We start from the raw sequence: 10,640 nt of genomic DNA, 5'->3' as shown, positions 1-10,640 counted from the left end.
TAAAGGGGGGACCCTTCACAGGTGTAAGAAACTTACAGAAAAGCAATTTAAATTAGACTCATGTAGCAGTGAGGGCTCCAGTTTCAGGAGTGCTACGGATCCACTCTGGGTTTTAGAATTCTTTTAGGGATAGGGTCCAGCAGCTTGGATAGCTCTTGTAAAGTTCAGACTAAAACCCAAAATGGATTCATGGCACTCGTGAAGTGGGAGTCACCACCAGCTGACACACTTCTGTAGAAAAATATACATGCTCTCCTGTTACTTAAGGAACTCAAGAGATTTTCGCTCTTAGGCACCAAAATCTCATCAGCCAGCCCCCAACAGGAGTCTTTGACACCCGGGAAGAAGGCTGGCACCCCTGTAAACATCCTCCTTTACTGCCAGTGTTTCTTGCATTAATGTGCTTTCTAACTATGTGTCCGTGTGTGTGTCCGTGTGTGTGTCCGTGTGTGTGTGTGTGTGTGTGTGTGTGTGTGTGTGTGTGTGTGTGTGTGTGAGAGAGAGAGAGAGAGAGAGAGAGAGAAATTCTTATGAACGGTCCAGACATCTAATGAAGTGGACTGTAATCCACAATAGCTCATGCGACAGGAACCAAGAATCCTGTTGGCACCCCAAAGATTGACAAATATTATTAAGCATATGATTCATGGATGGCAGCATCACACACCTGATGAAGTGGCGTCAAGCCCACAGACTCTCAAATAAACCATCGTTTTTCATCTTCACGGTCCGTGAGACTCTTGGTCAGTTCTGTTGCAATACAATGAAATGGCTTCCTCTCCCTCTGGAAAATTTCGGCTATTATGGCATTCTTTGTTTTTAAAGGGCCGCAGAATTCTTTCTTGTTTTTATTGAATCTGGATTTTTAGCTTCTTAAAGCAAGATTACTCGCCTGAGACAAGCAGTCTGGCTACGCAGGAATTCGGGTGTTTTGAATTCACTTTGCTGACCGGTCTTGAGTAACTCACAGGCCACCGCTTTCCGACAGAACTTTGAACTCCGCTGGCCAGAGATAAACGGCCTGGCTCCTGTTTCGTGTGGGCATCTCTCCTGGGTTTGAGGCATCCTGATTCAAAGGCCCCTGAGATTACCTGGAATTGATGCCATTCTTTCATCAAAGGATCCACCCAAGTTGGACCAAGATATATATATGTTTTTAAGTGTGGGAAATCTAACCCGGTCCCAGCAATAACAAGCACACCGAGAGAAAAACACTGTGCTTTATGGAAAGGGGCCTAGCTCAGCAGTGGAAAGTATGCGCAGTATGTCAAAAGTCCTGGGGTCGTTACAGCTTTACCCCATTTCACCCAGATTCTTGAGACCAAAAGGCTGTGGATCAGCTGTACAGTGGTGCCTCACTAGACGATGATAATCCATTCCATTGAAACCACTGTTTAGCGAAATCATCATCTAGCGAAAAACATTTCCCCATTGGAATGCATTAAAACCTGTTTAATGTGTTCCAATGGGGAAGAATCGTCGTTGTCTAGCGAAGATCGGCCATAGGAAAGCTGCTTTGCAAACCGCTGATCAGCTGTTTAAATAGCTGTTTTGCGAAGCTTAGGTCCCAAAAACACCTGTTTTGCGAGCGCGGAGGGAGCTGTCAAAATCGTCGTCTAGCAAAAATCGGTTTGCGAAGCAGGGACCAAACATTGTCCAGCGAAATTCCCCCATAGGAGTCACTGTTTTGTGAATCGCTATAGCGATCGCAAAAAGTCAATGTCTAGCGAAAAACCTGTCATGCAGGGCAACTGTCTAGCGAGGCACCACTGTATGTGGTCTCCTGCTAGCAGGAGATGAGGAAAAGGCTCGGGGGGGGGGCATTGAGCCCATTAGCCCTGTCTTGGATACCTTTGTTGTATGACAACAGTCAAGACGTGAGATCACCAAACAGAAATAATTCAGGCCTGAACCCTGTTAGCTGTTAGCCTTTGGACCTTTGCAGGATTGGTTTCCTTCGTCCCTGACCATTTGGCCACGTTGGCCGAGCTGGCTGGGATTTGGAGTCCCAGTACATCTGAGGGTCCACGGCCTGACCTCGGCTGCTCTGGGGTCCTGAGGATGCACTCTGGACTCTGTACATTTATGACACCGCAGTAGACCATGTGGATCGTAGGGGAGGGGAAATAAGCCCCGCGTGGCTAAAGGCAGCTCACCCCCAGCCCCGTCCTCCAGCATCTCAGGTGCAAGAGATCACCCTAAGATCAGAAGCAAGCCAAGTGATTGGGGGAGGTGCTTTGCTACACTTCCAGGTTGCTCCCCTTGGATTGGAGACCGGTTGGTTGAGGTGGGGAGGTATATTTTGGGCTGTCTTTGCGCCCCCTGAGCAGATGCAAAGAGAAACCTGGAGGAGGATAGCTAAGAGGAAAACGGTTGCTGCTTATTATAGCCTTTGCTTGTATGCTCACCCTGTCTGGTCAAACAGACCTGGCAGGTTTTTTGCATGACCTTTTCAGCTAAGATGACCATGGGACTACAAAACTGAACACCTGCACCATGGGAGGTGAGACTCAAACCACTCACAGCTTCAGTAAAAACAATTGTCCCTCTCCAGTTCTTTGGTGCCTTGGGGGGGGGCTCGTTGGATTGCATCTCGCCTTTGCCCTGAACCTTTTAGGACACCCACCTGGTTTTCTCCACTCCCTATCCGTCGGTTCCCCTCCTAGGAGGCTGGCAGTCCTTCCCGGCTCCAGCATGAGGGGAGACAAAGTCACCGTAAGGAAGAGAGAGCTCATATATGCAAAGTGCTTTGACTCCTTCGTGAAGCCTTGTTGTTGTCCTAACCATTTAGACAGGGCGGCAGTTTTAATCTTGTAATTGAAACCTTGGCTGAAATTACAGCCTAGCAATAAACAAATGAACCAGCTCATCGAAGGAATACCTGGAGAAGGTCCACGGAGGTAGCCGTGCGAGGTGGCGGCAGGAAAAAGCCACAGAGGCCCAAATCCTGTTGATAAGAACCGGGCACAAGAGGGCAACGCTCCAGCTTTCTCTCTGCTCCACCAGGCCATCCTTCGCTTGGCCCATTTGTGGGTGCCGTTTTTGCAGGTCATGTACAACCCGTTGCATACAGGAGAGGCTGCCAGAGCAGTGGAAAGACTCACGTGATGGCACGAGTGAGCAGGATTTGGGCACCTGGAATGACCTTTATTTGGTGTGACTTTTCAATGAAACCGCCCAAATCTTCAGCGACATGAGGTGTAGTGTTCAAGGGACAGGAGGGTATGCGCACGGGTGCCTACAGGACAAAATGAGCAAGGGGACAGGTGTGTCGTGATCATCAATGTTCACAGGGCGGGCTGGAGCGTAAACACAGGGGACAGAGGCAGGTCAATTACATGAGTGGCTTGAGTCAATTTCTGCAGGAGGGAGGGGGGAGGGAGAGAGAGAGAGAAGCCGCAAGAAGTGCCGCCTCTGTCCGGCAGAGGGCAGCGCTCCGCACACACGCGCCCCCATCCCTTGATTCATCTTCACCCCTTCGTATCGTATGAATGCGGATCAGCGCAACTGGGGCGCTTTTGTTTCCCCGGCGGGGCGGGAGGCATATCCAATCTAAACTGCCCTTGAAGAAGCCAAACGCCGATCGCAAAGTCCGGAGGCTCGGAGCCTTGCTCCTGCACGCCTTCCCCGAGCTTTCTCATGGAGACCCATACGAGCTGGGGAAAAGGGGGGAGGGAGGGAGGGAGGGAGGGAGGGAGAGAGAAAAGCAGAGCGAGGGCGCGCTCCCCCGCTGGACCGCCTTTTGCGCCCGGGGCGGTGGGCTGGGGCCGGGATCGGAGCCGCCCTGTGGGTCCGGAGGGCCGGCACAAAGGAGGGGCGGGCGAGGAAGCGGCGCGGGGGTGTGTGTGTGTGCGGTGGAGCCGAGCCATGCCCGGGTCCCTTTCTCCCCGGCTCCACCAGCCCGGCCGCCCGCCCAGGGACCTGACGTCAAGGAAGGCGGAGTAATGAAAGAAAGAAGGAGCGAAAGGGGAAGAGCCAGCGCGGAGGAGGAAGACCGAGCCGCGCCGAGCCGAGCCGAGCCGGGGGAAGCGCCCGATGTGCGGGAAGGAGCCGAGAGCCCGAGGCGGAGCAGCAGCAGCAGCAGCAGCAACAAGAGCCGCCAAAGCCGTCGCCGGGCGTGCGGAGACCCGCGGAGCGCCTCGCTCGAGGTGGCCTGAACTTTTATCTTCTTTATTTTTTTCCCCCCTCCTCTTTTGGGGCAATTTGGAGGAGGCGGATCGCGCCCCCACTCCGGACTCGGGGCTGTGATTGTTTAATTATTATTTTTTAAAATTTTTTAAAATTAATTTATTTATTTTTTGGATCGAACTCCGTCTTCCTTGTTTGCCTTCCTTGGCGTCGGAGGGAGCTGCAAGGAAGGGAAGGGACGAGAGCGCGGGGCAGCGCGAGGGAGCGGAGCCGGCCGGGCGGCCGAGACCGAGCGAGGAAGGAGGTAAGCCCCGGCCCCGGCCGGAGACCGACCCCGCGACCGCCGGGGGGCTGCTCGGAGCTCCGGCCCGGAGGAGGAGGAGGAGGAGGAGGAGGCGGCGTGGAAGGCGGCTATTGTTTCTGGCTCGCCGCCGCCTCCAGCTTGCACGGCCCGGTGTTTACCTTGCGAGGGAAGGGGGGGGGGTCGGGGAGGGGGAGGCGGAGGCTGGGGAGGAAGGGGCGCCTCCGGGCAGGCTGCGCGCACAGCTCTGGATCGCGGGCAAACGAAAGAAAGAGAGGGGGAGGGAGGGGGAGAAAGAACAAGGGGAATGGGGGGGAACGTCTCCCCCCGCGTTGCAACGCCCCCCCAAAACTGGAGGGGGGTTAAGATCAGCGGCTTTGCTTTGCGCACGCCCACCCCAGTCCTGAGAAGCCCCCCCCCAGGTCAAACAATAGCATTTCGACTTTTGTGTGCAGCGACCTGTGCGCCGGGGGCGCGCGGGGCGCGCTCACACGCGACACCCAGACACGGATCTTTGACCCTCGGCCGCCCCCGTCGCTTGCATTTTCGATCCCTCCTTCCCTCCCTCCCTCCTTGGTTTCTTTTCCCCCCGTAAAGGCAGCAATAGAGCGCTGGTTGGAAAGCGATGGTCTTGCGGTGCGATTCCTGGGGGGGGGGGGAGGAGGAGGAGGAAAGGTTTCCCTTTGCAAAACGGGCCCGAATGGCGTTGCTCTTGTTGCATCTCTTTCGCCGAAGGCTCCCCCTCCCAATCTCCCCCCCCCCGCTCCTCGGTCCCCGGGATCCACTGGATCCGGCTTGGCCAAAGCCAGGGAGGGGGGAGGCAGCGTCTTTCCCTCTGGAGGCGGCTGCGGGCAGAGCTGCGCGTGTGAACGGGTGGGTTTGTTCCTCCCTGCCTGTAGAAAGCCTGCCCCGGGTTGGGCTGGGTCGGTTTCTTGCGGGGTGGGAGGAAAGAAAGGCAGCACCTGCTCCCTTTCCGGCAGAACGCGGCCTCGATCCGGTGGCAGGCTTTCCTGGGAGTAAGCCGGAGCTGGGATGGCAGGAGGAGTGAACGTGCGCTGGATCGGAGCCCTCGAGCCCGGGGGGGGGAGGCAAGGCGGAATGCCAGCAGAGCGCCTTCCCCCCCCCTTCCCTTCCAGCTGCTCCCTTGATAGGTTTGGGGGGGGAAGCTGATTTGTGTTACGGTGGCGGGGCTGCTGCGCGGCTCGTCTGTTCTTGGGAGTGTTGCTGCTGCCGCTTTTTTTAAACCGGTGGAAAGTTGTTTTTCTTTCTCTCCTCTCCCGTCCACTCCCATTGTGCGTGTAAATGCGCGTGCTGGGGTGTGTTTCTGTTTTGCTCCGGATCAGGTTTCGCCCCTTGGGTCTGACTCCCTTCCAGCGCGTTGGTTTCTCGCCCCGGGGGCGTTCTGGCTTCCTGGCTTGGCAGCTAGCCCAGGCGGACCCTACGCCGGTGTATTTACTCGAGAAGAAATCGCTCTGGTTTCCATGGGGCATGGGAGCCCCTTCTCTCCCCCCCCCCATGCGCTGGGAGCTCTACGCCCAGATCCCCTTTTAAAGGTGCTGCGGAGCAAATATGGGAGGGAGCCAAACCGGAGCGAAAAAGAATAAATCTCGGCTAGTGAATTCAGAATCAAAGTCAGCACCGAGGCGGATCCATAAGCAGGAAACGAAGTCGAAAAACAGACCGAAGCGCAAGATTTTTATTTATAGGACCAGTTAAAACGCCTCTAGTAATGTGCAAGCTTTGGGGTTCTGCAGAAGGCTTCATCGGGCTGAATTTTTCCTTGCTTGCAGAGTTTGGAAAAGTGCCTTTGTTTCATTACAGCTTTTAGAACTCAGACCCGCAGGAATGCTCCCTTCCCGTGTTGCCTGCGGAGACCTTTGGTGATCCCAGAAAGGAACTTTTTCAAGCTCCAAGATGTTTGGGGGCCGGGGCCGGGGGTAGGACATCAAGCCATACAGCAACCCGAGTAGGATTTACAGTGTGAGATGTCCAAGAAATGGGTTACCTTTTTCATCTCCCAGAGGGTGTGCGTGGCTGAACAGTGACTTGAACCCGGCTCCCCCTGTGCACCAGTCCACATCTCTGGTACACAACACCAAATGTGCTCTCTGTCTCCTGGGTCAGTGGGCTAGCTAGATAAGAGGATAACATTCTAGGACGGATTTGCTGCTCTCCCACGAGTGCGGCGGCGTTGTGAGCGTGAGGTTGCTCCTTCCGCCAGCTGCTTTGGATCTGGTGCGCAACAGACCAAGGGCTCCCCGTTGGGCCGGCACCTTTCCGAGAGGCTTTCACAAAACACTTCCCTCTCCCAGAGATTGCGCTGGCAAAGCCACAGCTGGGCTGCTTGCCCTCTCCTCCCCTTTCTGGAAGAGGGGGGAAAAGTTCCCATATTTATTGATGAGTTACATATTTATCTCCCATTTTCCCGTCACAACAGTCCTATGAGGTAGGCCAGCCAAAATAAGAGAGACTGTCCTGGAGCTATCCCGTCGGTCAGTTTTAGGGGTCCTTGGACCTCCTTAAACCAGATTCCAGCCACCCCATTGCAAGAGCTTGCCTTTTCTTCCTTAACATTTGGAGGCTTGGGGGGGGGCAGGATCTGTCTCTCCCCCCAACCCCCAGCTGGACCAGCTTTTCCAAGAAAGCCCCAATACCAGGTCTCTTTCCGCCAGCTGGAACCAGAGTAGCTGCCAGCTGGGTTGGTTGGCCTCTTCGTTTTAATGCAGGACAGTTTAGAAGGATCCCTCTGACTCCTGTGTGTATTGGGGGGGGCCTGCAATCAAGGGAGTCTCCCACTCTTTTATGTTCTGGTCCTCCTCCTCCCCCCCCCCTTAAGTAACTCTTAAAAAGCAAACAGATCCGGAGGGCTTGTTTCCACCAGAACAAAGAAAGGCAGGGAGGCGCCAGGAGGGCAGCCTAGCTTTTTACGATGAACCCCTCTCTCTCGGGTCTGAAGTTTGTCAAGGACTATCCTCTCGGTCTGTTCCTTTCCCCTCCCCTCTCCTGGCATTCGAGCGCAGGCGTGAAATAGCGCCGCAGAAGGAAGATTGCCAGCCGACCAGGAAAAAAAAACCCTGCCAGGCTTGCTCTTACACGTTAAATAATAATAGTCATAAAAACTGCTCGGTCTGGGGAGAACAGAGTGGCAGGCGAAGCTTTCCAGGGTGTGGGACCAGCCCACCTGTCTGCTTGCGAACGTCCAGTGGCGCAGGATCGGTGGGCAGTTGAAAAGTTGGCAACCCTGCACAGAATCGCACAGGGCAAAGCCAAGACTCAAGAATCTCTCTCTCTCAGTGTACATATCACTTAATCTGAGTTGTTTACGTACCCCTTAAATGTGCTTTGAAGGTGAGCAATCCAGCAAGTCGAATTCCTCCACATTTCTTTGTCTCTCCCGCATGCATTCAATAAGGAATGGTTGAAATTTATTACTGGTACATTCAAGATGGACCAAAGCAGGGACTTCTACCTATAAAGCACAATGCCTTTGGAACTCATGTCCACAAGATGGCTGCCCACATATCTAGACAATGGATCAGACTAATTTGTGGAGCAGAAGAAGGAGGATCTCTCAGCAACCGTTAGCTGCTATTGTGAAATAGCAGAGCCTCTGTATTCAGATGTAACTCTTGAGTAATGAAGGCTGGGGATAAAGGGCAGCCTTTGTGACTCTTACCTGCTAGCTTGCAGATTTCCTGGCTGGTTGTAATCCTAAACAAGCTCGTTCTTACCGTAGGTTTTTAACAAAGGGCTAGGGTGAGCAAAGGGGCGATATCCGGGGCTATCAATCCACATTCTCTTGAAAAGTTTTAATCTGGGACTTAAGTTTTGAATAAAGCGCCAAAGAGTGGTTAGCTTAATTAACCCAGGTTAATCTCTCCAGAATATCAGTACTTTGTGCGTGTGCGTGTATGGAAATAGGTGCCAAGGGAACAAGGAGTACAGGAATCTCTGGTTCCTTCTTGTCTTTTCCTTCTCAGCTTCCTTATTTTTCTGATCTCTCTTTCTGCGGGTGCCAGGGTTTCTGCCCTGCAGGACGGTGGGGTGGGTTCAAACCAGCCTTCTGCAATCTGTGCCCTCCGGATGTGTGCAGGTACAACTCACAATCCTCCAGCTGGCAGTTTAGGGGATTTTTCTGGGACCCTAATAATGGGTTGGGTGGTGATTAAGTGGGGGCCGTGCCTCCCCCCTCTCACCCACCCACCTTCACCCTCCCGTTTCTCCTCCTCCCACCCATTTTTGGTGCTGAACTGGGAACAGTAAACATCCGTGGAGTGTTTGTTTGCAAAAGAAAAAAAGGGGGGGGGAGTGCACTCAGGATAGTAACAAAAGGCGGGAGGGCATTTTCTCCTAGGAGAGCTTGAGGTGAGCGACACTCTCCGTTTAGCACTGGCCAGTTTTTTAGCAGATCCGGAGGTGTGCCTCCCTTCTTATTCCAGCTTTTGCCCTCTTCCGGGAGGGCGCCTGTTTGTTCCAAATTGCAGTTCTGCAGGCAGGATCAGAGCATCTGCGAAGCTCCCCAAGTTGGATCCAGTTGGGGGTTGAGGCGAGGAGCGAAGCCGGTTGCCAAATTCGTTCTGCGCTGAAGCTGCGTCTTCCCCTTGATCTCTCCCGGGCCCTTTTATCTCTGTTTGTGGCTTCTGTCTTTGGGGTGGAGCAGCAGCAACGTGGCTTCCAGACGACTGAAGTGGCTTCTGGAGAGGTTCTAATTTAAACACACAGATACGCACGCTGCCGTCGGTTGCTGGCGCACAGCCGTCTTCCTCGCCAGGGAGGGTAGTCGGTTCCCCCAACCTGGTTTTGTGTTCTTGTGCTCACATCGACTGCCAACACAGCCCTGTAGTTGTGGATGGGCTTGCGAGCAGCGTGGCTTGTGGCCTGTCCTGCTCTCTGGCCTTGGCAGCTGGACCTGGTGGTCCGTGCAGTGAGGGTCGGAGAGTAAATCTGTACCCTGTGTAATCTCCTAGTCCGAGAGGGAGCTCATCAGCCCCCTGAAAGATGAAAACCATGCCTATCCAGGAGACAAAATGCCTCTGGCAGAGAGCAGGCATGAGCCAAGAAGAACCCCTTTGGAGAACATTGCTCTCGTGCGGCTCAAAGTGAGTGAGTCAAGCTGTAAAGAATCAGCCATGAGAATGTTTCTACTCACCCCCATCTCTGGCTCAGCCCTGATCCATTATTTATCAAGCTAAATGAGGCTGCATCACTCTGTTGGCCTTCTTTTTCTCTCCCCCCTACGTCCATCCCTTCAGAGGTGCTGAACTACAACGTGCAGCATCCCGGCTGGCATGGGGATAAGGGGAGCAGTAGTCCTGACCCAGGTAGAGGATTTTGGAAAGGTTGTTCTAGTCCATGGTCTTTGCCAGTCATGCTTGGAAAAGTTAGCCTTTTGCCATCTGGACTTGATGGGTGGGTGGCTTGAAGCCCAAACCTGCATTTCTAAGTCCTCATCTGAGAAACGGCTGGCTAGCTGTGCCCCAGAGGACGCTGTCTCCCGCTCTGCACATTGCTCAGATGATGGATGGCAAGATGGATCTGGAGAGGGGGCCCTTTAGGGTCTCCATAAAGAGGCTGCTGTTAGTGCACTGTCTGTGTTGTGGCTCATTTATCCAGGACTGGCTGTTCAGGTTTTGCCTTGAAGAAAACACTCAAGAGGCGGGGAGATGCCCTCCGTCCTGCTCCATCTGGGGTGTCTTGAGCATTCAAAACCAGAAAATCGGGAGGGGGGCCCAACATTTTCCCCACCTATGATTTAAAACAATCAGGGAGTCCCACAGTCAACCATGAGACTGATTGCTAAGTTGTTGTGTTTTTTAAAAATCATGGTTATTTAATCTTGATCATTCAGTGTGCTTTGTCAAAATCCTCATACCAGCCCTGCAAGGTAGTCCAGCATTATTATCCCCCATATTGTGGAGAAATTTTTATGTTCGCTGGTGCCGATTTTAACTCTTACCTGCAGGGATGCCTTGTTCATTTTTTGTGTGTTTGTATTTTAAAAGGCATTTTGGTCTTTTATGTTTTAGGTCTATGAAAAATCTACATGGTTTGAGACCTCGGGATCTCAAACACATGGTCCAGTATGAGAGATGGGCGCGAAACACGGGTTGGGTGGTTTGTGCCAGTTGTTTGTCAGCCTAACAGATCTTTTGGCACTTCCCAGCCCTGCCTCCTCTGTTGGGCGCCCACTCTGAGGCCTCTTGAATGGGCA

The 10,640-nt window shown here is 53.4% G+C and overlaps 1 protein-coding gene across 1 annotated transcript in view; it reads left to right on the top strand.

The window, feature by feature from the left end:
* Positions 1-3,700: 3,700 nt before the first annotated feature.
* Positions 3,701-10,640, top strand: part of SEMA4C (semaphorin 4C) — a 56,572-nt gene continuing 49,632 nt past the window's right edge. The window contains exon 1 of the mRNA XM_072979140.2: positions 3,701-4,432. The gene's annotated coding sequence lies outside the window, so the exon portion shown is untranslated. The remainder of the gene's footprint in view (positions 4,433-10,640) is intronic.

Source organism: Pogona vitticeps, chromosome 8, assembly GCF_051106095.1.
Source record: "Pogona vitticeps strain Pit_001003342236 chromosome 8, PviZW2.1, whole genome shotgun sequence".
NCBI classification, from domain to species: Eukaryota; Metazoa; Chordata; class Lepidosauria; order Squamata; family Agamidae; genus Pogona; species Pogona vitticeps.
The sequence above is the reverse complement of the archived record's forward strand: the minus strand, read 5'-3'. Positions and strand labels throughout refer to the sequence as shown.